The following is a 24,049-nucleotide window of genomic DNA, read 5'->3' on the forward strand; positions in this document are numbered from 1 at the left end:
CCAGTTTTCCCAGCACCATTTATTGAAAAGGGATTCTTTTCCCCAGAGTATGTTTTTGTCTGCTTTGTCAAAGATTAGATGGCTATATGAGGATGGTTTTATATCAGGATTCTCACATCTGTTCCACTGGTCAATATTCCTATTTTTGTGCCAATACCATATTGTTTTAATTACTACAGCTTTGTAGTATAGTTTGATATCTGGCATATTAATGCCTCCCATTTTGTTTTTGTTGTCTAGAATTTCTCTTGATATTCGGGGTCTTCTTTGGTTCCATACGAAGCGTAAAATTATTTTTTCCATATCTGTGAAGAATGCTGATGGGATTTTAATAGGTATAGCATTGAATCTGTAGATCAGTTTGGGTAGTATAGACATTTTGATGATATTGAGTCTGCCGATCCACGAGCATGGTATGGATTTCCATCTGTTTACATCCTCTGCTATTTCCTTCCTCAGTGTTTCATAGTTCTCCCTGTAGAGGTCTTTTACGTCCTTGGTTAAGTATATTCCTAGGTACTTTAATTTCTTTATTGCTATTGTGAAGGGAATTGAGTCTTTGATTTGGTTCTCAATTAGATTGTTATTGGCATATATGAATGCCTCTGATTTCTGTGTATTGATTTTGTATCCTGAGACTTTACTAAATTCATTGATCAGTTCCAGGAGTTTCTTGGTTGAATCCTTGGGGTTTTCTAGATACAATATCATATCATCAGCAAACAGTGAAAGTTTGATCTCTTCTGCCCCTATTTGAATACCTTTGATTCCATTTTCCTGTCTGATTGCTGTAGCCAAGACTTCCAGCACTATGTTGAACAGAAGTGGAGATAGTGGGCAGCCTTGTCTGGTTCCAGTTCTAAGTGGGAATGATTTCAATTTTCCCCCATTCAATATGATGTTGGCTATGGGTCTGTCATATATGGTTTGTATCATTTTTAGGTATGTCCCTTCTATGCCTATTTTCTGAAGTGTTCGTATCATGAAAGGGTGTTGAATTTTGTCAAAAGCTTTTTCTGCATCTATTGAAAGAATCATGTGGTCTTTGTTTTTACTTCTGTTTATGTGGTGAATTGCATTTATAGATTTACGTATGTTGAACCATCCCTGCATCGCTGGGATGAAGCCCACTTGGTCGTGGTGGATTATTTTTTTGATAAGTGTCTGGATTCGGTTAGCTAAGATTTTGTTGAAAATTTTTGCATCTATATTCATTAGGGATACTGGTCTGTAGTTTTCTTTTTTTGTTGTGTCCTTTCCTAGTTTTGGTATCAGAGTAATATTCACTTCATAAAAGGTGCCGGGGAGGTTTCCGTTCTTCTCGATGTTGTGGAATAGTTTCTGCAAGATAGGTACTAGTTCTTCTTTGTAAGTGTGGTAAAATTCAGGTGTGAAGCCATCTGGACCGGGACTTTTCTTTTTAGGGAGATTTTTAATTGCTGTTTCTATTTCAGCTGTTGAGATTGGTCTGTCCAGGGAATCTATTTCTTCCTGGTTGAGCCTAGGGAGGCTGTGTGTTTCTAGAAATTTGTCCATTTCCTCCACATTTTCCAGTTTGTGTGCATAAAGATTTTTGTAGTATTCATAAATTGTATCTTGTATCTCTTTGGGATCAGTTGTGATATCTCCTTTTTTATTCCTGATGGAGCTTATTAGAGATTTCTCTTTTCTGCTTTTCGTTAGCTTAGCCAATGGTGTGTCAATTTTGTTTATTTTTTCAAAGAACCAACTTTTTGTTTTATTAATCTCCTGAATAGCTTCCCTGTTTTCAATTTCGTTTAGTTCTGATTTGATCTTGTTGATTTCACTTCTTCTGCTGGGTTTGGGGTTGGTCTGTTCTTCTTTTTCCAGCTCTTTGAGTCATTTCATTAGATTGTCTATTTGTGATCTTCTTGTCTTGTGGTTATAGGCATTTATGGAGATAAACTTTCCTCTCAGAACTGCTTTAGCTGTGTCCCAGAGGAGTTGATAACTTGTCTCTCCATTGTCGTTTTCTTCATAGAACTTTTTTATTTCCGTCTTGATTTCTTCATTTATGAAGTAATCATTTAGTAGGAGGTTGTTTAATTTCCACGTTTTTGTGTAGAAATGTGAGTTTCTGTTAGGGTTGATTTCTAGTTTTATTCCACTGTGATCTGAGAAGGTACATGGTATGATTTCTATTTTTTTAAATTTCTTGAGATTTTCTTTGTGTCCTAGGATATGGTCAATCTTAGAGAATGTCCCGTGAGCTGATGAGAAGAATGTATATTCAGTGGATTTTGGGTAGAATGTTCTGTAGATGTCTGTCAGACCCAATTGTTCTAGAGTTTTGTTTAAGTCCATTATTTCTTTATTAATTTTCTGTTTGGAGGATCTGTCTCGTGCCGTCAGTGGGGTGTTGAAATCTCCGGCGATTATGGAGTTGCTATTAATCCATTTGCTTAGCTCCAGTAAGGTTTGCTTTGTGAATCTGGGTGCACCTAAGTTGGGTGCATATATATTTAAAATTGTTATCTCTTCTTGTTGGACTGTGCCCTTCACCATTATATAATGACCCTCTTTGTCTTTTACTACTTTTGTTGGTTTAAAAACTAAATCGTCTGAAATTAGAACTGCCACACCAGCCTTCTTTTGGCTTCTATTTGCTTGGAATATTGATCTCCACCCTTTTATTTTTAGTCTATATGCATCCTTGCAGGTTAGATGTGTTTCCTGAAGACAGCATATACTTGGCCTGTATTTTCTTACCCATTCAGCCAGCCTATGTCTCTTGAGTGGAGAGTTTAAGCCATTCACATTTATTGAGAGAACTGATAGGTAAGGTAGATTACTGATCATTCTGTTGGGTTGGATGTTGTTGCTATGATTTCTGTCTTGAGCCATTGTAATATCTGGTCTTTAATATCTTTGGGTTTTGGTTGTTTTTATATTCGTGGGTTATTATTATGATGTTCCGTGCGTAACGCTGTTTTAAGTACTTCTTGTAGGGCTGGTCTTGTCTTGGTGAATTCTCTGAGCCTTTGTTTGTCTGAGAATGTTTTTATTTCTCCTTCATATACGAAGCTTAGTTTTGCAGGGAAGAAGATTCTAGGGTGGGCATTGTTTTGTTTCAAAAGAGTGAGAATGGGGCCCCAGTCTCTCCTTGCTTGTAAAGTCTCATTAGAGAAGTCTGATGTTATTCGAATTGGCTTTCCCTTGTATGTTACTTGCTTCTTTTGTCTTACAGCTCTTAGAAGGGCCTCTTTAGTTGATACTTTGGTTAGTCTGATGACTGCATGTCGTGACGTCTTCCTGTTTGCATTGAATCTCCCAGGGGTCCTCTGAGCTTCTTGAACTTGTATATCAAGATTTTGAGCAAGGCCTGGGAAATTTTCCTCTATTATATCTTCAAACAGCTTGTCCAACCCTTGAGTGTTGGCTTCTTCCCCTTCTGGTAAGCCTATGACCCTCACATTAGGTTTCTTCACATAATCCCACAGCTCTTGTAGGCTTTGCTCTTTTCTCTTGTTTCTCTGCTCTATTTCTGTGACTGATTTATTTAATTGGAGGGTGTTATCTTCAAGCTCTGAGATTCTTTCTTTTGTTTGATCTACCGTGTTCTTGAGACTTTCCACTGTATTTTGTAGTTCCTTGAATTGATTCTTCATTTCCAGGAGTTCGGTTACACTTTTCTTCATTATGTCTATTTCTTTTTCCATAACTTGGAGGCTTTTTGTGGTTTCTCTGTGTTGGTTATTGAGTTGTTGTTTCAGCTCGGCGAGTGTTCTTATGATCCACATACGAAATTCCTCTTCTGTCATATTGATTGCCTGATTTTGGTTGGTGTCCGTTTCTAGGGGGCTGGTGCTCCTCTTTGGGGGTGTGTTTTCCGTTTGGTTCTTCATATTTCCGGAGTTCTTTCGCTGATTTCTTCCCATGTCGATCAGTTGTTGTTTCTTTTCTTAGGTTATTGTTTGGGTATTCACTCACCTTGTTTAGTTTCTGAGGCGTTAGGTGGTGTCTGTGGGTGAAATTGGACCACTCCCTGTATATTGAGTCAGTGGGTGCCGTGGAAAGGCTGTGCAAAATGCCGTCCCTGTCAGTAGGTGGCGTTTGCTTGGAGGAACAGGTTATGCTGTTGATTTTGTGTCCTGTTATCAGCTCTTGTTCTGGGCGGACCTGGGTTGGGTAAGCCTGCCCTCATGCCATTAGTAGGGGTCAAAGTTCTGTACTCTGCTTCCAGAGAAAGCTGTCAGAGTGGGGCTGGAATGGTCCCGCTCAGCCAGAAAGTCTGGGTGTGGGGTTGGGGCTGTCTGAGCCCCGCAGTCTGGAGCGGGCCTTGCTTCTTTCCACCCTCCCCAACTCCACAGCTACTCCTGGGCCTCTGCCAGCAGGCCAGACCACAAGCCACCAGGCCTCCTCCGACTGTGATGCTGGCGGGGAGGTTCCCTGCACAGGAACGCCACCTGGGTTGGGCACACGGCCTCCTCCTGGGAGGAGGGTTGCCCTCTAGGACGTCGATCTGCCCCTGGAGGCACACACACCTCAGTAGGCTGTTCGTGTATAACCCTTCTGTGCCCCGGGCAATGCTAGCCCTTGGTGCAGGGGATCTGTTCTGCAGGTCTGACCTCTGGGTCCCAGAGTTCAAACTGTATCCCCACCAAGGAGAGGATTTCTGGTCCCAATTCACCCCCAGGGAGCCCAAGCTGGGTCTATGTCTCTCAGCCTCTGAGTCGACACCGTTCTCCTGGGAACACCGTGCCAGCAGCACCTGGGAGGGCGGGCTGGTAGGAAGCTCACAGTCTGAGTTCCCCTGAGTCAGCTATAGGGTCCCAAAAGGGAAGGTCCCGTTCCCTGGAGGTGCCTCTGGCTGGTGGCTGTATTGTCTCTCTGGGCAGCCGCAGGTAGGGTCGGCGGAGGGGAGGAGGAGGCAATATGGCCCCTGCCGTGTGGCTCGGGTCTGTGCACACGGAGGTGCCCGGAGGAAGTTGGGAACCTGGTGCCACGTCTGCTACAGGCTCACCGCTGGCTGGCGGCGGCCCTCTCTGGGCTGGTGTCCGCAGGTCTCTCCACCCGCTGGGGAGCCCACCAGCAGTCCCAAATGCAGGGGAGGGGAAACAGCAAATCCACCTACCCTTGCCGCTGGTCTCCAGGCTGCTCCGGTGGTCTCAGCCTCCAGTTCTCCTCCATAGCCTCCTCCCGTGGAGTCTCCCGTGGTCTCAGGTACCCCTCCTTCTGGCCCTTGTCCGCTGTATGCTCGTCTTCTTGCTTCTTTCCTCTAATTTCTGCTAGAATCTGTCTTTTCTGCAGAGACACTCTGTCTGGCCGTGTTATTCGTCTGCCATCTTGCTCCACCCCCCCCCCACCGAGGTCTGCTTTTAATAGAAAAATAGCAGAGGGCACTGGTGAAGGAAGGGGCCATCCTCTTGGAGGCAGACTTGCAGGGCTGCTGGCTAATAGCCCAGCACAGTTGCTGCTGATCCAGGCTGGCTCCACCTAAAGGTGCCATATGGCATTGGTATAGATCCCTCCATGCTTGGCTGTATTTTTCCGCATTTCGATTAAACATGTGCAAAAAATGGTAAATAATTTTGGAATTGTACATAAATTTAGTATTTTACAGAAAAAAGCATAAAGCTGTGAATTTTTATTATGTTTCCCTCAGATTTTCTAATGTTAGTATAGTTTTTTTTTTTAAATGATTGGCAACCGACATATATTTCCATATTTTGACTTTGACTACTTTTCAGGTAAATGTACATCTAAGTAATTGCTATTCATATTTTACAATGTAACCTTGAGAACATTGCAAGTATTAGGAGTTCTGACTTGAATCAAGGTCTCCAGCATCCGGGCTTTGTACCTCAGTGATGTGTTCTTTTTTCTAATAGCACTTTATTGTCTACTTATGTTGTTTAGATGTCAGAGATGGCATCTAAGTTTTCAAATCTTCTTTTTACCTTTGCTGAAGTCTTCCTTTTACCTTTGCTGAAATTTAATCATGTGACACACATCATTAATGCCATTGATTATCTTATTAAATAAGGGATCATATTTTATATGTATTATAAGTCTTTTAACATTCAACTACATATACATTTTAGTAAAGTATCAATGATATGTCACATATGCAATATATTGATCATTCTTCATGTTTATATGTATTGAAAGTAAGATATCAGTCCTGGAGAAAAATGGAATCTGTTATACATGAATTACAATGCCATTGTTTTCTAATTGACGCAACATCTTGAGAAAACTAATAAATGCCATGAACAATTTTAAAAAATGCATGCTAGCATTTCAAATCAAACTACATAAGTAATTGACCATGGAATCATTTGTAGTTTTCTAGTGCCTGATTTGCCATTTTCTTTGCAGTCAGTCATTTTTCACATAGAACTTAGATACTAACATAAGTTTAATTCTGCAGAGGAATTAGTGATCAATATTTATGTGATGTTTTTATTTCCCCCTGACTACCATTTCTTGTGTACAATATGTTTTCCCCCTCCATCTAAAGAATTAAAGGAATAAAAAACAAAGTCAACATAATCACAAATGAAAAGTGGCATTAGAATGATACCAAATTTCAGCTTCCTAGAGAGGGTATGTGACACTCCAGAGATCAATATGATCTGAAATTTTACTGTCAGTTTTTATTTGCTATGCCTCTTGAAAATTATCTGGATTTTTTAAAAAAAATATAATCACCTAGAAACGTTGCAATATTAATATTTTCCCCCATCTTTTATCCATATGGATTAAATTATCTGGCCTGAGGTTAAATTAACAAAATAGACTTAACAATTTTTGGTGTAGTAACATAGGCTTCTAATTGGGAAATTTACTCTAGAGATACATTTCAATGCAAGCAATGAATTGCCACCTTAAAGAATTTTCTTTATTCTAGGGTTGATAGTTTTTTCATTTTGTAAGCATTTACCAGTTGTTAAATTCTCTTACTTATTGAAGGATATGATACTCACTCTGAGAACTTGAAGCTAGGCAAAGGGATAAAATATTACAAACAACTCTATCTCCTTTTAAACAGATTGTTTTGCATAGGATATTATGGTGTTTGATCACATAATCTTGTAACACATAAGGAAGCCTGTGGCCACCAGTGTTTGCTCAAATCACTGTCCCCTTTCCATTGAATAGGCCATTTTAACCAAGATCATTGAGTATCTAGGTGCTATGTAAGAAGCAAGGTTGGGAACACAAAGACAAAGATGACATTTTCTCCAAGGAGCTCAGTACCTACTAGGGGAGACATGTATGTAAACAAATTATAGCAAGACAGCCTGATGCATCTCTCCTTGCTAGAAAGCAGGTCAGTAGCTCAAAAGAGAACAGAAGTAACCCTTAGCTAGACAGGAGAGAAAAGCATCTTATTTGGTGAAGGGCAAAGCAATGTGATTCAGAAGTAGAAGAATGTATAAACTGAGAATCTGGTGAGAGCAGATTCTCAAAAGAATAACAAAATCCTAGGGCATTGCTGGATAAATTTGGAAAGGGAAGTCATAAAGGAGTCTGCAAAGATAAGGAGCTATAGGAGAAGTGAAATTCTTTAAAGTGAACTCAGAGGGATATGTGAATTACTGAAATGAGGACTAGGTTTTTGGAGGAGAATTATATATTCTGGAGAGAAGCAACTGTGCTACTGGAACACGACTTTTATTCTGAATGCATAGGAATCCATAGCAGTGTTTCAGAAGGCAGCAACTGAAGGCAAAGTACTCCAGGGGGCTGGAGAGCTCCAAGACTTATTCTCAGCAGAAAAGCTTTTAACAGATAACAGTTGTCATGAACTAAAAACATTATTATAATCTCAGAAAATAGCAAAGACTGGAAATTATTTCCTTCCCATCTTGAATAAACGAGCAAGAACTTTCTCTCCTAAGCAGGGACATACCTGCCCATTGTGTTATACGGAAGTCCCTCAATCCTTTTGAGTTTTACATCTTTTTAAGTTCAGACAAGGGAAGCTGAAATTGTAATTCTTCTTTAAATTGTGGAACTTTGCAATTCAGGCACTTCTTCGCTAAGCTCATCGCCATATGTAGCCCTTAGAAATTAAATTATTCCGCCATTGTGTCTGAACTATTAATAGATGGGACTGGGAGAGTTGCAGCTGCTTTCAGATTTTAAAATTTGACTTTTTCTTGAACTTTGAATCGTGGTCCCTTTAGATTTAGAACACCACAATCTTAACAAAGCTATCCTCACCTTCTGAATCTGAAAGATGTGGTCAAGTTAATGACTGTAGCTTGGAAATAATAGGGCCAGTGCTCCCTACGCGGGGAGCTTGAGTTGGACATAATCAGAGATCCTGGTGTCCTGCGCTCAAAGGTGGTGGAAAGTACACAGCTGCAGTGTCTGCTGAGTAAGTCTCAGGTGATCCCTGAGAGCAGGAGCACAGTGGTGGGCAGACAGGAACAGAGCCAGCCTAGCACCATTGCCAGAGGAACTCTCCAGGTCTATTATCACTTGTGCTGTTTTACTCTGTATACTTCAAACAGATAGGCCCACAAAGATTTCAGAGCCAGAACTCAGGTGTATGAAGCAAAAGAGAGGGAAATTTTTCTGTTTCTATGTAGGTTAGCCCAGTAATGGAATAAAATATTGTTGAGCTCCTATGCGCTAGGCACCATATTAGGCATTGAAAATAAAACAACAAATATGGCAAGAGCTTCTGCTCTCCAGGATCTTATGTGCATGGACTATATAGGTGAGAAACCAAAAAATTACATGGCAATATAAAAGGAAAAACATGGGGCACCAGGAGACCCCTAAGTGAGGCTCTTAGACAAGTATTTGGGTCATGAGACGTCTTCTTAAATGTAGTAGCATCTAAGACAAGACATAAATCATGAGGTGCTGTTAGTCAGGTGTTAGTCAGGGAGAGGTGGAAAGATGGTCCTAGGCAAGTCAAAGACAAGGGGAGAGAAATCATGTTACATAGAGTGCTGGCAGTAGACCAATGTTGTTAGAGCCCACAGTGGATGTGAAGATCAAGCCTAGGTTTTCCAGCTTCTTGCACATGTCACTTTTCTTCCTAAAGAAAATAATGAAGGCCTGGCTTTGGTTACTGGTGATTGGACATGACAGAGAATTGAATCCAGTCTGCATAAACTAGGGTGCATTGGACCTGTTAGTCTGACACAGAGAAAGGCAGCATATTTGTTCTAGGCTGAACTCTTTAAAGAAAAATAGGTCTCAAAAGTCAAGGAAACAAAAACAAGCAAAAAAAAAAAAAAAAAAAAAAAAAAAAGCCAACTCTGAAGATCAGGGAAATAAAGGCAAAATTCAGTAACTTGAAGAATAGATGATCCAAGCAGGAACAGGTTAGGAACAACAGAGGAGGGTTTGGTCAGATTTCCACAATCATGGACTCCTTCAAGTACAGTGACAAGATAGATGTGGAAAATATGCATGTATGAATTATCTTCAACTAATTTTTTGTATAACCAGATGAATTCATTAATTCCTTTATAAAACAATTCTATTTAGCATCCTCTTAATTCCAGACACTGTTTTAAGTGCCATTAATTGAGGTGGAGTGGAGCTTCAATTGAGGTGGAGTGAGGTAAGAAAGACAGGGACCAAATAAATTAGTAATTTTGTTTATATATTTATACATTACATTGTATTATAAAAAAGTAACTAGGGCAATGGGATGGAGACTAAGGGGGAGCTCTGAGTAAAGTGATATAGGCAGCCACGTGATCTAGAGAAAGTGCTGTAGGCACTGAGAACAGCAAGTGGAGACAGCCCAGGCAGTGAACAAGTCTGAGATCTGGAAGGGCTTTAGAAAAGGCCAGGAGGATTGTGGAAGAAGAGGCAGTGGAGGGAATCCCACAGGCCATGAGGTTTTATCCTAGTAGAAGTGGGAAGTTACTACAGTGTTTTAAGTAGGGTTTGAAATGATGTGATTTGTGTTTTGAGAAGACCACCGTAACTACTGTGTAGAACATGAACTTGTGCAGGTGATGTGGAGGCTGGAAACAAGCTCATTTTCCACTGCAGTGGTTCAGTTGAGAGATGATGGTCTTACTGAGGTGGAGTTTTGCAGTGGAGATGATGAATCATGACTCCACTCTTTATAAGAAGCCAGACATTGAAAAAATTATTAATACCCATCTTCTTTTTCTTTGAGTCTCTAATTCTTCCCCTGTAGCACAGGATACAATACTGTGCCTCCCTTGTAGAGATATGGTTATGGTTAAATGAGGTGAGGTATGTTAAAGATCTAGAACAGTGTCTGACAAAGTGGTCTTTAATCTGCAGTCATCTTCTCCCTAAATCTGTATTCTCTTTTATCTTCTCACAAGGACTGGCAGATTTATCATGAAGAACATGCCTCCTGCAGTGAAGTTGTAAGACATTAAGAAGAGCCTTGATAATCATGGACACTCTTTCCAAGATTTCCCCAAACTTGGCTCATCCAGCCATTTACTCAAATCATTTTCATGAATGAATGAAATAAAAAGCTATGATTCAAGAGTAAATCAGAGATTCTGAGAGTATGATGGGGGTTCATTCAAATGTCTAATTTAAAAGATAAAAAATACGTTGTGGGTCTAGAGTGGCCACATACATAGCATATGAGAAAACAACTAGTTAATCCAGATCTTGTACGAAAAGGTACACTGTTAGATCATAGTATAACTCAGTAAGTTTTGATTAAGCCTCTACATATGCTAAGCACTGGGCTAAATAATTTCCAAATAATAATTCAAAAGATGAGAGACTGGAGTTGACATTTCTCCCTATTTCCCTCTAGCCATATGCCAAGCTGTTCACTTGTTCTTATTTAAATTATTTCTTCATAGAACACTAAATCCATGATGGTGTTTCTAGGCCACAAATACTTCTCCACTGATTGCCAATCATCAATCCTAGATGACCACCTGGTCATCACTGTGGGTGCCGCCACATAATTCACTCTGTTCCATCTGGTTGCAGCTAGAATAAGCACTCCAAAAACACCAAATGATGGGCAGTAGCTAACATGATTTCTAGAGTGTCTTCTTAAAATAAAGACATTTGGACTAACACTAAAGTTTTTAGGCATCTTAATTTTAACATTTCATACAAGATTGGCTCAGGAGGAATGTGATCTCCAGGGGATATTCTTGCCTCGCACCAGAATCAACTTGGCATTTGACCTAAAATGAACTCAGCCTCTCGCCAGGGTAGTTACTCTCATGGATACATTTTTATCCAACAACTTCTCTGCTTGAAAATTCCTGTGATTTGGAAGTTAATATCCTGGTTGTCCAGGAGGAACTTGATTTAGTGGTAAGGGGGCTTAGCTGCTCACCCCATCTCACTCCAGCAGTACATGGTGGGGGGCCTGTTGCTACAGGGAGTACATTTGTGGCCTAGCAACTGGTTGAGATTTTCTCCACGCTCTACATCTCAGAAAATCACAAAGCAAAAATGCCCACTAGAGAGAAGTTAGTGACCATGCATATACATTAGATCTCATTCAGAAACTAGCCAATTAGTGTCAAAGTAGTATCCTTTGCTGATAATAAACCATCTCAAGTCTTGGTGTTATACAACATAGGCACTCACTATGCAACATGCCTTTGGAGCCTCCAGGTTGAGATGGATGGGGTAGCTGTACTAGCAGTGGGTTTGCCTCTCTGCATGTGGTCTCATCAGCCAAGAAGAACCTGGGTTTGCTCATATAGTGGTGCAAGAGTTCCCAGCATATGAGGAGAAGAAGCAGTAAAGTCTCTTGAGGGCTGGGATCTGGATACACTATGTTGCTCCTATTGGCAGACAGTCACAAGCCACCTGGACTGAACAGGTGGGGAAAGAGACTAGGCTCTACCCATAGACAGAATGGGCTGTGGAGACTATAGGGCCATTTTGCAGTCTACAATATCATTCATGATTTTTGTGCTTAGCACAGATGGTCTAGACCAGGGAAAATCATTCTCTACTTGTGGATAATTTATACATATATGCAAGATATTTTGTTTTTTTACATACGTTGGTAGGTTATTTCTGCAAGTATGGAAACATTCCTCCAGCACAGCTGGCAAAAGTCTTGCCAATGTCATAATTCTGTACCTCATCAGACTCTGAGGTTGAAGCAGAAATGCCTTTGAACCACAGCGCAGAATCCATTTCTCCAGTGACATTTTCTGAATGATAGTTAGCCTATTAATAAGAAAATGAATCCAGAAATGAAATTCTGTCTCTGTTCTCAAAACCAAAAAGGACTCTTAGAAGAATTCTGTTTTTCCCTTAGTGAACCCTGTGAAAGAAAAACTTTTGGCTGTATTCTTTGTAAATTGGTCCAACCAACAGCAAGAGAAATACAAAGTACAACCTCAGCACTTTCAGCTTCAGGCATTATATCCTGATTTCTCTGGTGCTCATAGGACAAAGAACCAGTATGCTAACTTGTTGAAATTCTTCTCCTTTATCATTCCTTGTCTTGGACAGCATTTCTGGCTTCTCTTTGCCTTCAAATGTTGAGGCTAAACACTAACCTCTTCAGAAATTCAGATCCTTTTGCTTGAAGGTCTCCTTTGTCACTTCAGGATATTTTTGCAAGTCACTTCCTCTCCATTTTAAAATCTATTGTTCCCAAGCCCAACCTCTCCAGTGAAGCACATAATGTCTTTGGCATTTATCTTCACCAAGATCTCAGCAAACACAAAACAATGTTAGGCATAAAGTAGGAATTTCCATACTTAGTGTGATTTAAGGGCAGCATCATCTATCACTGTCTTCATATAATTTTTTTTTTTGTCATGGAGAGAGATATTTCTATCGTTAGGGAAGTATTATTTCTGTTGGAGTAGTCCACGTCTTTGTGTTGATTACTTCATTACATATAGAATAATCCAGCCAGTCTTGATGAAATGGGATACAGAAAAAGTAGCATGGAAAGTGCAAAGAGTTTAAAATTAAAAATGGTAGAACTGGGTTCTAGATTTAGTCTAGCCACCAACTGGCTGTGAGTTACTGACCTTTCTGAGTCATCTGCAAAATCAGGGCTATGAGCAAGGAAAGTGCTAGGGTTCTTGCTATCGGTATGATGAGAATGATAAGAAGAGTCAGAAGCAGGGGTTGCTGACAGGCCTGTTGGAGGCATGATGGGTGTCCTAGCAGTCAGTGGACATATTTTATTCCCACACCCTGAAGACAAAGGCTCTAAGGAGGAGAAAAGTAGCTGGGGATAAAAAGCATTAAAGCTAATTGGAAAGTTTGCATTGTCCGGTTCAGTAATCATTTATTGAGCCTACTATGTGTCAGTCACTGTGCTGAGTAATGGAGATACAAAGGTAAATCAGAGAGTTCCCAAGTCAAAGAGACCATAAAGAATCTTATGAAAATAGATGATAGCCAAAGATTATTGCTACACATTGTCAGTTGTATGTTACAGGTAGTATAAGAGCCTGGAGGAGAAATCAGAGAAAGATTTCTGGAGAAGATGGCAACTGAACCAAGTCCAGAAGATGGAGTGGGAGTTATTCAGGACAATACAGTGTGAAAGAACATTCCAGGAGAGCCTTTCATGGAGAGGAAAGAACTGATGCCAAGCTGTGAAGACATGAAAAGAACAATGTATGTGAGAAGCAGCCTTCTCACCATAAACTTGCAGATTAGCTTCTGGGCAAAAGACACCATGGTTTTGAGTGTGGGAAGGAGTAGAAAAAATATTCTTTTTCAAAATTTCTTCAGTCCTAGAGGGCATCAAGCATGTTTCCACCATTTTGCTTCCCAGGCTTCAAACACTCCAAATCTTTATTTCTAATATACACATGAAAGAGTTAACCACATATTAAAGTCTCCAAATCTTTTTATCCAATTTACAGGTGGCAAAGTTCATCTGGAGAATTAGGACATACTATGAGATCCTTGGTTGGTCTCTGAGTTACCAAGCAATGAAGCCAGAGACAGGATTCAGCTGAGATAGAAACCAGGCTCATTTCCCTAGTTTCAGGAGTCTACTTATTATTGCACAAATATCAGTTTAATTCACACTTAAATATTTACTAGCTTCTATCATATTAAAAGCATTTACATTTTCGGCTGAACTTTCCTTTCACCTCTACTGCACAGAGAAATTAAAAAACCAGTTTCCAGATGGCTGCATCATTCCGTGATGTTCTCAGAGGTGGCCCAGCAATCTGGAATTTGGAGTCCGTTAAATGTGCCGAGAGATATAAGATTTCGGTGTTTCAAGTACTCCTGAATCCCATAGCTCTGCAGTCTATTTCTATTTCAGAATGTATTGTGTGCCCAGCACTATGCTAGACACAAATGGACCAAAAAAAACCATCGTGTCCTTAGTATGTATTGTTTAGCTCATTATACGGGAGGCAAGCCTTGCCCACCTTAGGTAATTAGCCAAAAATTTGGGAAAAAACTATTTTAGTGTATTGCTGGGTAATACCCCTTAGTTTTTTAAAGCGAATATCTTTCACTAGCTGGTGAGAAGCCCATGACAGAAACAGAAAAATAAAGTAGGTCAGCTGTACGCTGTTTTGCACAGTGAATCTGAGCTGGGGGAATTTGCAGGTAACAGGGAGTCATGTGAGTTTTCCTGGTGGAGGAGTGAGGTCTCCCTGTATCTTTTGGTGGAAGGGATGAGCAACAAAAGGCACCTTTGGTATCCACCAACCTCAGTACCTCCCAAGTCCTATTAAAAATATTCCTTTTAATTACGACTTTGGACCACTCATTTCATCATATATTTAATAAATTTGTGTATAGTGCACTCTGAAAACTGTGCCAAATGCTGAAAATACCAAAATGATAAGCATAAACTTTAACATCTTACATTCTCATAGGGGTGGAAGACAAGTAACTGGTAAGCACATGACAGTGTGAAATGCACTGCAATAAACATAACAGGACCAGGTGTGAGAATGCATCCGAAAATGTCTCCTACACCTGCCTAGTCGGTCACAGATGTTGATCACCATAGCAGGTGGTATGGTGCTTGAGCTGAGAAGAATCAACTGAGCAGAGAGAGGTGTTCTTGGCTGAGAAGTGAGTGAGTTGAAACATACTCTGGGAGTTACGTTTAGTTCTAGGTGGCTGGGGTGTAGGTATATGGGGGTGTGGCAAAGACAAGGCTGGAAACTGAGTAGGCAGGGGCCATGTCATGATGAGGTCACTAAACTCCTTTCTAAAATGCAAATAAGGGAAAATAAACATAAGTTAATTGCCATTCATTCACACTTTGCATCAAATCAGAAAACATATTAACTTAAATGAATGGCAAACAGGATGTTTGCTACATGTTTCTATGTAGCCTTGGAAAGAACAAGAAGTTAGTAAGACCTTACACAGCCAGGGCCCATCTGAAGACACTGAGCCCTGAGGTCTCAGGTGGAGTGGGCTTCAAGGAAAGGAAGTGACACAGCTCTGCTTGCTTTACTATTGGAATTGACATATTCACTGACCCAGCACTTCAGAACACAGACACTCTAATTCCCCTAATATGAAAGCTTCTATTGGCAAACCACTGCTCCACTTATTTATTAATATAAGATGCTTTTTATTTTCATTTATTTATTTATTTTTGAGACAGAGTCTCTGTTGCCTGGGCTAGAGTGCCATGGCGTCAGCCTAGCTCACAGCAACCTCAAACTCCACGAATTTTTTCTATATTGTTTCTATATAGTTGTCCAGCTAATTTCTTTCTATTTTTTTAGTAGAGACGGTGTCTCGCTCTTGCTCAGGCTGGTCTCGGACTCCTGAGCTCAAACTCCTCCTGCCGTGGCCTCCCCGAGTGCTAGGATTACAGGCGTGAGCCACCGCGCCCGGCCAAACATACTTTTTAAAATGTCCAGTCTATGCTAGGCTCCAAGATACAAGAAGGAAGGCTTCAGGAACCTCGTCCCAAATCAGTGAGAACCTATGGTGGAGCACCTGACTTGACTCTCCAGTTTCTCCCTTTCCAGTATTTATCCAGGTCCCAACTCTCCAGTTAAAACTTCCCAGTTACTGCTGGCAGCTCCAAGAACTCTGCCCGTCTCCATATCTCAGGCAATATGATACAGAAATATAAAGGTAGATAATACGCAGCTCCTTCATCTGAGAAGTTCAATTCCCAGGAAATGTAATAAATCCACAAGCAGAAAATTCTGATACAAAGTAATTAGGGCTATAAAAATGGGCAGATGAATTGGAAGGCAGGGCAGTGAGGCCAGCAAGCTGCTAAACTGGTCGAGAGGTAAGGGCAAGGGAAAGGTGACAGTGGACAGAACAGGGTGGACTTCAGACTTGTAGAGTTGCCCTGCTTTAGATTATAGCCATAACTCAAAGCCTGGTTCACATTTGCCTTCTAGCGACTTCTTTGGCTAAATGCCAAGGTGTTAGAGCACAAAGAGTGGAAATCAGCTCAAGATTTATCAATCTTTTTTTTCCTAATGTTGTCAAGCCGGGAGATCCAGGTTTATGGAAGATCTATGGAAGTTCTGGGAAGTTCCTAGGACTGGGTGATGAAACACTCAAAAGACCGAACTGGAGTTAACTATAGTTCCTTTGCACTGAACATCTCACAGCCACACTGTTGTGATTTTTTTTTTTTTTTTTTTTTCTAACAGCATGACTTTGAGCAACTCCATTGCTATTATGCTACTGGTAGGGGAGAGGATGATTCATAATCCCGGGAAACTTAATCTCTATTATTTTACCATCCCTACCTCAAAATTATGAAAGAGTATTATTTGGTGGGCATCAATGCAACAGAATGCAACAAACCATATGCAAACCAAGTCACCACCATTTACTAAACAGTCTCTGCCCCATATTACCCAGGACACAGTTGCCAGTGCTGAATGTTGTAGCCTTTTATTCTGTCTTAGTTGTGGGGCATTTCCTTTGGCTTTTAACAGTGCCACTGAAGTATTATTTGCAGTGGGAAGAGAGATCTTTGAATTTCACCAGCCTGTAACTCATACATCTAGAGAGTCATTTGAGATTGGGCAAGAACAATTGATTAACCTTAGCACAGGCTATCCCGGGGAGATAATCTACTTGTTCATAAGAGGGCACTGTTGTTTCCGTCCGTGGGTTGTCATTTTTAACGTTGAACCCAAGAAAACATAGTATTATACCCTTTCTTCTCTGTTATTCTTCTCTTCTGAATTTTTCACACATTTCAATATAACAGAATAGGAAATACACTGAAATATACATGAGTGTGCTTTCCACGCTACAGCACAGCAACGTCTCTGAGCTTGACATAGCATGTCATAAAGGACACAGACACTGCCAAGCAGTGTTTAAACTCATTTGCATAGAATGAAAGATTCTTTTTCACAAATCATGCTTTCCCAAGTAAGTTTCCCTATGATCTGTCAGAATCGCTAAGCTTTTATATCATAATACCAGTGCTCACCCTCTATAATGAGGACAGCTTGCAGCAGCATTATAATGGGATTATAAATTTTATCTACCAGCTTGTGCTACTGTTTTTATTGATAATCTTACTGCTATTAAAAATGAATAGATAACATTATAATTTATCCATTATATCTCTCTCAATGCCTTATAGTCCCTAAAAATTACCTCCTTTTTTGTACAATGGTAAATGTCAGTTATTTCTGAGAAAGTTTTTACACAATTTCATAAAATGGTCTGATTGTTTAGTGTTTTCTAGCATACCTAAATTGTTAACAGTCTGGTGCCTATTGCTTTCATTTATAAAATTAAATGAAACAAAAAGTTTCAATGGGGAACAGAATTGAGCAGTGGGGAGGGGAGGGGTGACGGTTACTGAGCAGAAAACAGCCTGGAGGATAAAGGAGAGAATGTGGAAAATAGGGAAATAACTGATTCTTTAAGTTCCCTTCACGTTTTTGTGATATCTGTGCTTTTAGTAAAATAATTTTTCTGTTTGTGTTTTCTTGACTATTTTTTTTTTTTTTTTTTTTTTTGGTATGGGAAGAAACTGCTAGCGTCTTTATTTATGTTCGAATATCCTGGAGTAAAAGTCAATGTCACTATTTTGGTTTTTCCTATTTTGACTAGATGTCAATTCACTCATATGAAGGTTTTGTATGAGTAGTATTTGAGCAATCAACATTTCTGAAGGCTTTGCTTATGTAGTATAAGACTCATGAATTGGAAATTAGAGTACCATGCATAAGAATGTCCTTAGTGAACATTTATAGTTGATCTCATTCTGGCACTTTTCTTGAAAGTAAATAGCTTTGTATTGTGCCATGGAAAAGCAATTTTAAAACTTTGAGTATCTAAAGTACATTTACATTTCACCTACTTAATTATGTTTTTCTTGCACCATCTTAGGCTGGGTACCCTGGAAATAGACTTGAGATAGAGATGTGCATGTAAGTGGTGCACTGATCTGTGCTGTAAGAGCAAAACCTATGAGGGATTGAGGGAAGCTAGAGTGGGTATATGGAGAAACTGAATTCTGGTGCAACAACAACAGAAACTGATCATACAAGGAGCTCTGAAGCTAGGATGGACCTTCAGAGTTTTCCCAATTGGGCCATGGTACCTCTGCTTCAACCAGTCATTGGATGGAAGCTGCTTCTGGGGTTGGGGTGAGATCGTGGGTGACGTCACTCCCTTTGGTTGATGGCAGTTCCTAGAAGAGACACAGCTGTGAACTTCCAGAAGTCAATACTCTTGTCAGCTAAGGAAATATGTATCTTTGCCTTGAAGGGGACATCTGGGCAGTGGCCACAGCATTGAGAACATCCACTGAAAATTCTAAACATGGTATTATTCCTTTTAAAGAACTTCTATTAAGGCATATAGACATTTAAAACTGAAAATATTTAACTATAACGCATTGACTAAAAAATGTCATGGCATTGTATATTCCGAATTTTATTCTTTTAAAAATATGGTCTGTTAGAATTTCTCTCTCATAGAATTTAAGGTGACTTGAAATTCTGGTTCTTGTTTTCTTCTTAACTAACCTCAGTGCATTGGTCATGGTTGTCTATACCTTGAGAAATGCTTGAGACACTGAAAAAATGTCTTAGTTCTGAGAAAAATGAAGGATACTGTTATTTTCTGAAAAATGCCTGAAAAGCAGGCATTATTAGTAGAAAATAATTTAATTATAATAAATATAGGAGTAGGTTTAAGAAATCAGTTTTTAACTCACAAATTTTATTTGTTCTGAACAATAAACCTGCATTTTGCAAACATTTATTGAATATCTACCATTTCTGATATGGAAAACCAGAAATTTCTTATTCTTGGAAAGTTTAGAAACTATTTGTAATAAGGACAGATTTTTGCCATCAATATTGGTGGCCCACAGTAAGATGAGATTGTGCCATATTTAGATACAATCTCCATCATGGCTCAGAGGAGGGATATATAAGCCAGTTTATTTTGAATCACCAAGAAAATCTTTGTGGAAAATATGGTCTTTGATCGACAGAGAGAAACTGGATATTTGCAGTTTGGAGAAGATTCGTCTTTCTAGATTTGGGAAAGAATTTGAATGAAAACATAGATAGAAGTATGGGATTTTCAGATATAGGGGGAGCTTAGAATAATTCAGGAAGTAAATGTTAGACATGAAAAGGAATGGCAGGAAATTGATGGCCTTGAATGCTGGGTGAAAGATTCCGATTTTTAGATAGACAACTGGAAAGTATTGACGACTTCTGACATGAAGAGTGAATAGATTTCTCTTGGATTAACTCTAAATAGTTTTGTTTGCTTTTATATTTGTCCTTTTTTCCCCCTGAAACACAGAGCTTTTAATTTCAAACCATTCAACTAACATTTGCTATTTGCTTATTATGTGTTTAGTTTCTCCAAATCCATTTCTAGTATATTTTATGGAGCTACTTGAAAATAATAGAAACACATTTCCAACTTAAACGCCTTCAGAACAATTTCATAAAACAATACTGCTGGTGCTTGAGGTTCAACATGTCCAAAACTACTCGTATTTCACCTACCACTAGCAAACACACACAGACACCCCCCAACCCCATCCTGCTGGCTTTCATCACAATTAATAATGTAATGAGGAATAATATGCTATTAAGAAAGTCTACCAGGAAACATTTCCACAGTTTAGAAATTGTAACAGATATTTTTATATGTGTATGATGTGAGACAGGGAGTCAGATTGTCTACTTTTTGTTTGTTTGTTTGTCCTGAGAAGACATTGAAATGGGCTTTCTGGTTTTGCCAGGCCAGGTCTCAGATTAAGATGAACAAGAGCAAAATTACTCTGAACAGTAAAAGTAAGAGGTTGTCTTCTTTAAGGTGGAAATAGTGTTATTAATATGATTTTAACAATTTTTTCCAGGGGACAGGATATTTGTGAATTTGATACAGTGAGCATTGAAGGTGATTATTTGTGGAATGGAGGAATGAACATGTCGTTAAGGTAGGTACAATTAATTATCACCCTCTATTAGTTGAGGAAAGTGAGATATAGAGAGATGAAGTAACCTTCCCAAGAGCATTCTGTTAGAAATGTCAGACACAATACTTAAATGAGTTGGTCTAACTACACAGCTCATGCTTCTAAACACATTGCAAGGAGGTCAACAGAGCTGCTACAAGCAGCAGTCCCGATCCAAATGTGAGAATCAAGAGGATATTGAATTTTTTGCAGTTAGACACCATGAGAGCTTGAGATATTTTATGTGGCTATTAAATGAAAGGCTGATCTTAGAAGAACAGGACAGTTGGTACACCGGGATCACCCAGGTCAGGGGTCTTGATGCCAGATTTAGCATTTTGTTCACTTCTCATATTATGTTATTTGTCATACTGTTCCTTTCTTAACCCTATCTTTCAAATCTATCTTCATCCTTCTACTTCCATAACCAAAACTATAAAATTAATGCACTAAAATGATTTTAACAGCATTCTGACTCATCTGAATCCTAAACACTTTTCTCAGAGTCATCCCCCTTTTGTACAATCCAGACACACTCCCACTCTTGTATTTTTTCCTCTTTACTAAGTTTTAAAAAATCTTTTCTTTTCAAACTTTTAATTATACTTCCCTTTTATTGCTTTTTAGAGGGGCAAGAATCCTAAGCAATTTCTCTGCCCATGACTTTGTTGTTAATTGTTATCATGTATCTTAAACTTCAAGTAAACTAAAATCCTTAAATTAAGCATGTTGATGCCAAACTGCAGATTTAGCACTCCTCATTTCTGTATATTTTTAAAACCAAAGTTGTACGTCTTTAAGTTTTAGCATGCTAAATTTAGTCTATTATGTAAGCTTGCTAAAATGTTTGATAATCTTGATTCTATTATGCAACAAACTCACTACCCCACTCGGCTGAGTTATTTGATGAGCATTTTACTTATACAACCATTCAAATTACCTAATGATATCAACAAGATTCTGGGGAGATGGATTGGGAACTAGAGATATATCCAATGCATGCATAGCACGAAGGTGAGGCTGGCTAGAAAAATACTCATAGGGGCTAGTTGTTTTCTTCTCTCCTTTCTCACCACTTGCCATTCCCACCATAAACATTTTCTGTCCCTCTTTTCTCATTTGTAGATGATTATAATAGTATCTACCTTATAGGTATTGCAAAAATTAAATGAGTTATTCAGGAAAATAATGCATGCTAACTACTGTTATTGAACTTACTATTAATTAGTAAAAACAACATAGATAGTTTGGCACACAGGAAAATTCTAATTATGGTGGGAGGAATTTATGCCAAACAGCTTACACTGGTTAAATTTGTTTTTATTATAATATGCTTTTTTAAGCCACATGCACAACCAACAGAAAGCATTACCTCTGGAGCTTGCTGAAGATGCTAAGTCAAACAACACACACAAAAAAGCAGTCATTAGCTACCTGAAATGCTTCTCTGCTATTTGAATTTACGGAGTCTTTTCTTTGAGTAATGTAGCTAGTTTGGCAAATAATCTGTACTGCATTTCTCTGAGGTCACTTTTATGTTTTCATTTTCAGTATTAGCCTATTCCATGGACTATTTCTGTCAATACCATAATTTTGAATTTTGATTAAGCATGCAACAGAAACCATGACTGCAATGTGAATGACGCCTTCAGTTCACAATCAGATTTGATTCCTTTCCTTCATTTAGCAGAAGGAAGAAATTACTTTGTTATTTGAATACTAATATTCACCTACATATTTTCTTTCATTCAAGTTATTACGGAAGAAAAAAATCTACATGGGAGGCTAATATAATAGGCATTTAGGAGATTATTTTGGAGTTTTTAATGTTCTCTTCTCAATATATCATATTCATATTATTATTTTAAACTAAAAGTCAGGCTCCAGATTTATGGGGCATATAGATACACAAAATTAGAGTGAACAATTAATCTCTCCCTCTTGCTCATTCAATGTAGCAGCTAAAATGCACTCAGAGTCTTTTGCATACTGTATTGCAGTTTCCTTTAGCAACATTTTAGCAAATTAATAGGTTAAGTAACAAAACACACAATACTGTTTATTGTCTATAGATCAGACACTATATATATGTATATATATGTATATATATATAGTATATCTATATCTATATCTATCCATTCTCAAATCATTATAACATCCCAGAGAGATAAATGTTATTATTCCCATTTGTAAATGAGAAAATTATGGTTTGTGAACTGTAAGTAATTTGCCCAAAGTCACAAATCAAAGATTTAAGATGTTTATCTGACTTCAAAGCTTGCATATTTTCCATTAAAACATAAAGCTTCTGGTAATTTATTTTACATCCTTTTCAGACAGGGTTTCATCAGGATGTAGCTGAAGCCTTTCTAGATTTCTATGTTGCTGACTTTTACCAGTAGTAATAGGAATGGAAAGGAATATAAAAATAAGAGATGGGGTGGAATAGCAGACTGAATTTGCTGAAGAACCCATGTGCTACAAAACACCTACATCTAGTATAAAATATATTTTACTGCTTCGCTTGGCCCAAGATGTGAAGGAATTTGTAAAGGGAACAAGAAACAAACAAAACAGAAGCCTTATTTTTGAGCAGGAAGCTCTAAATTAGGTTTTCCTTGAAGGCGAATACTCATAGCAATACTGTTATTAAAGGCTAAGCCTTGGGTTAGCTGCAAAGTAAAGTTGGGGAATTGAATCTGGCCCTCCCAGATTGGACTCAGAAGAGTAATAAAACAATCCCAATCTGAAGAAAAACCAGGGTTCAAAACAAAACAAAACAAAACAAAAGCAAATTCTCACTGGAAGAAAGTATCACAATTTCAGTTCTCTAGGTTTTCCACAGATTGAGGTCTATGGCCCCCAAATCAAATGTACCATACACACAAGAAAATAAATTATCATGAATGGGTCATCAGAAAAAACAAACAATAATGATACATTTCCAAAGAATTTAGACATTAGAATTTTCAGATAGATAAGAGAAAATGATTCTGTACAAAATTCTTGAAGAAATATTAATAAAAGAGAAGAATGAGTATGTAAAAAGAGTGAATCAGAATTGATACCTGGCCAATTTGAAAAATACAAAATAGAACTTTTATCATAACAATATGATTGACGAATTAAAACCTAAAATGCCTTAGTTAGGTCAGATATAGCTGATGAGAAAATTAGCAAACTAAAAATTAGATGTACAGAAGTAGCAAAAAATATAACATAGAGAGATGAAATGAAACTATGAAAGAGAAAATAAGATATATAACTGATATAAAAGGAGTTCTAACATATGTTTAATTTCATTCTCTAAAGGAGGGTATGGAGATAATAAAAGAAAAACAATATCTTGAGAAACATTGTATTTTAATTAGTGTAGTCTATGGTGTAGTAAAACTACCTCCATCTCTATAGCTACATAAACAAAAGTCGACCATTAGCCAAGGTGAGGCTGCCAGTCAACTGTCCTTCACCCAGTGAGTTAGCAATCTAAGCTTTTTTGATCTTGACATTCTGTCATCTTGACATAAAGTCTCCTTGTTTACTTTGGAAGGGGAAGAAAGGAATGGACAGGGTACACAAGCCTTTTCACTGTCTCAACCTGGAATGATACACCTCTCTTCCACTTACATGTCATTGGCCACAACAATTCCAAAGCCCCTACAAAAGTAAGACAATTAAAGATAGATTTCTCAG

This window comes from Microcebus murinus, chromosome 4, assembly GCF_040939455.1.
Source record: "Microcebus murinus isolate Inina chromosome 4, M.murinus_Inina_mat1.0, whole genome shotgun sequence".
NCBI lineage: Eukaryota > Metazoa > Chordata > Mammalia > Primates > Cheirogaleidae > Microcebus > Microcebus murinus.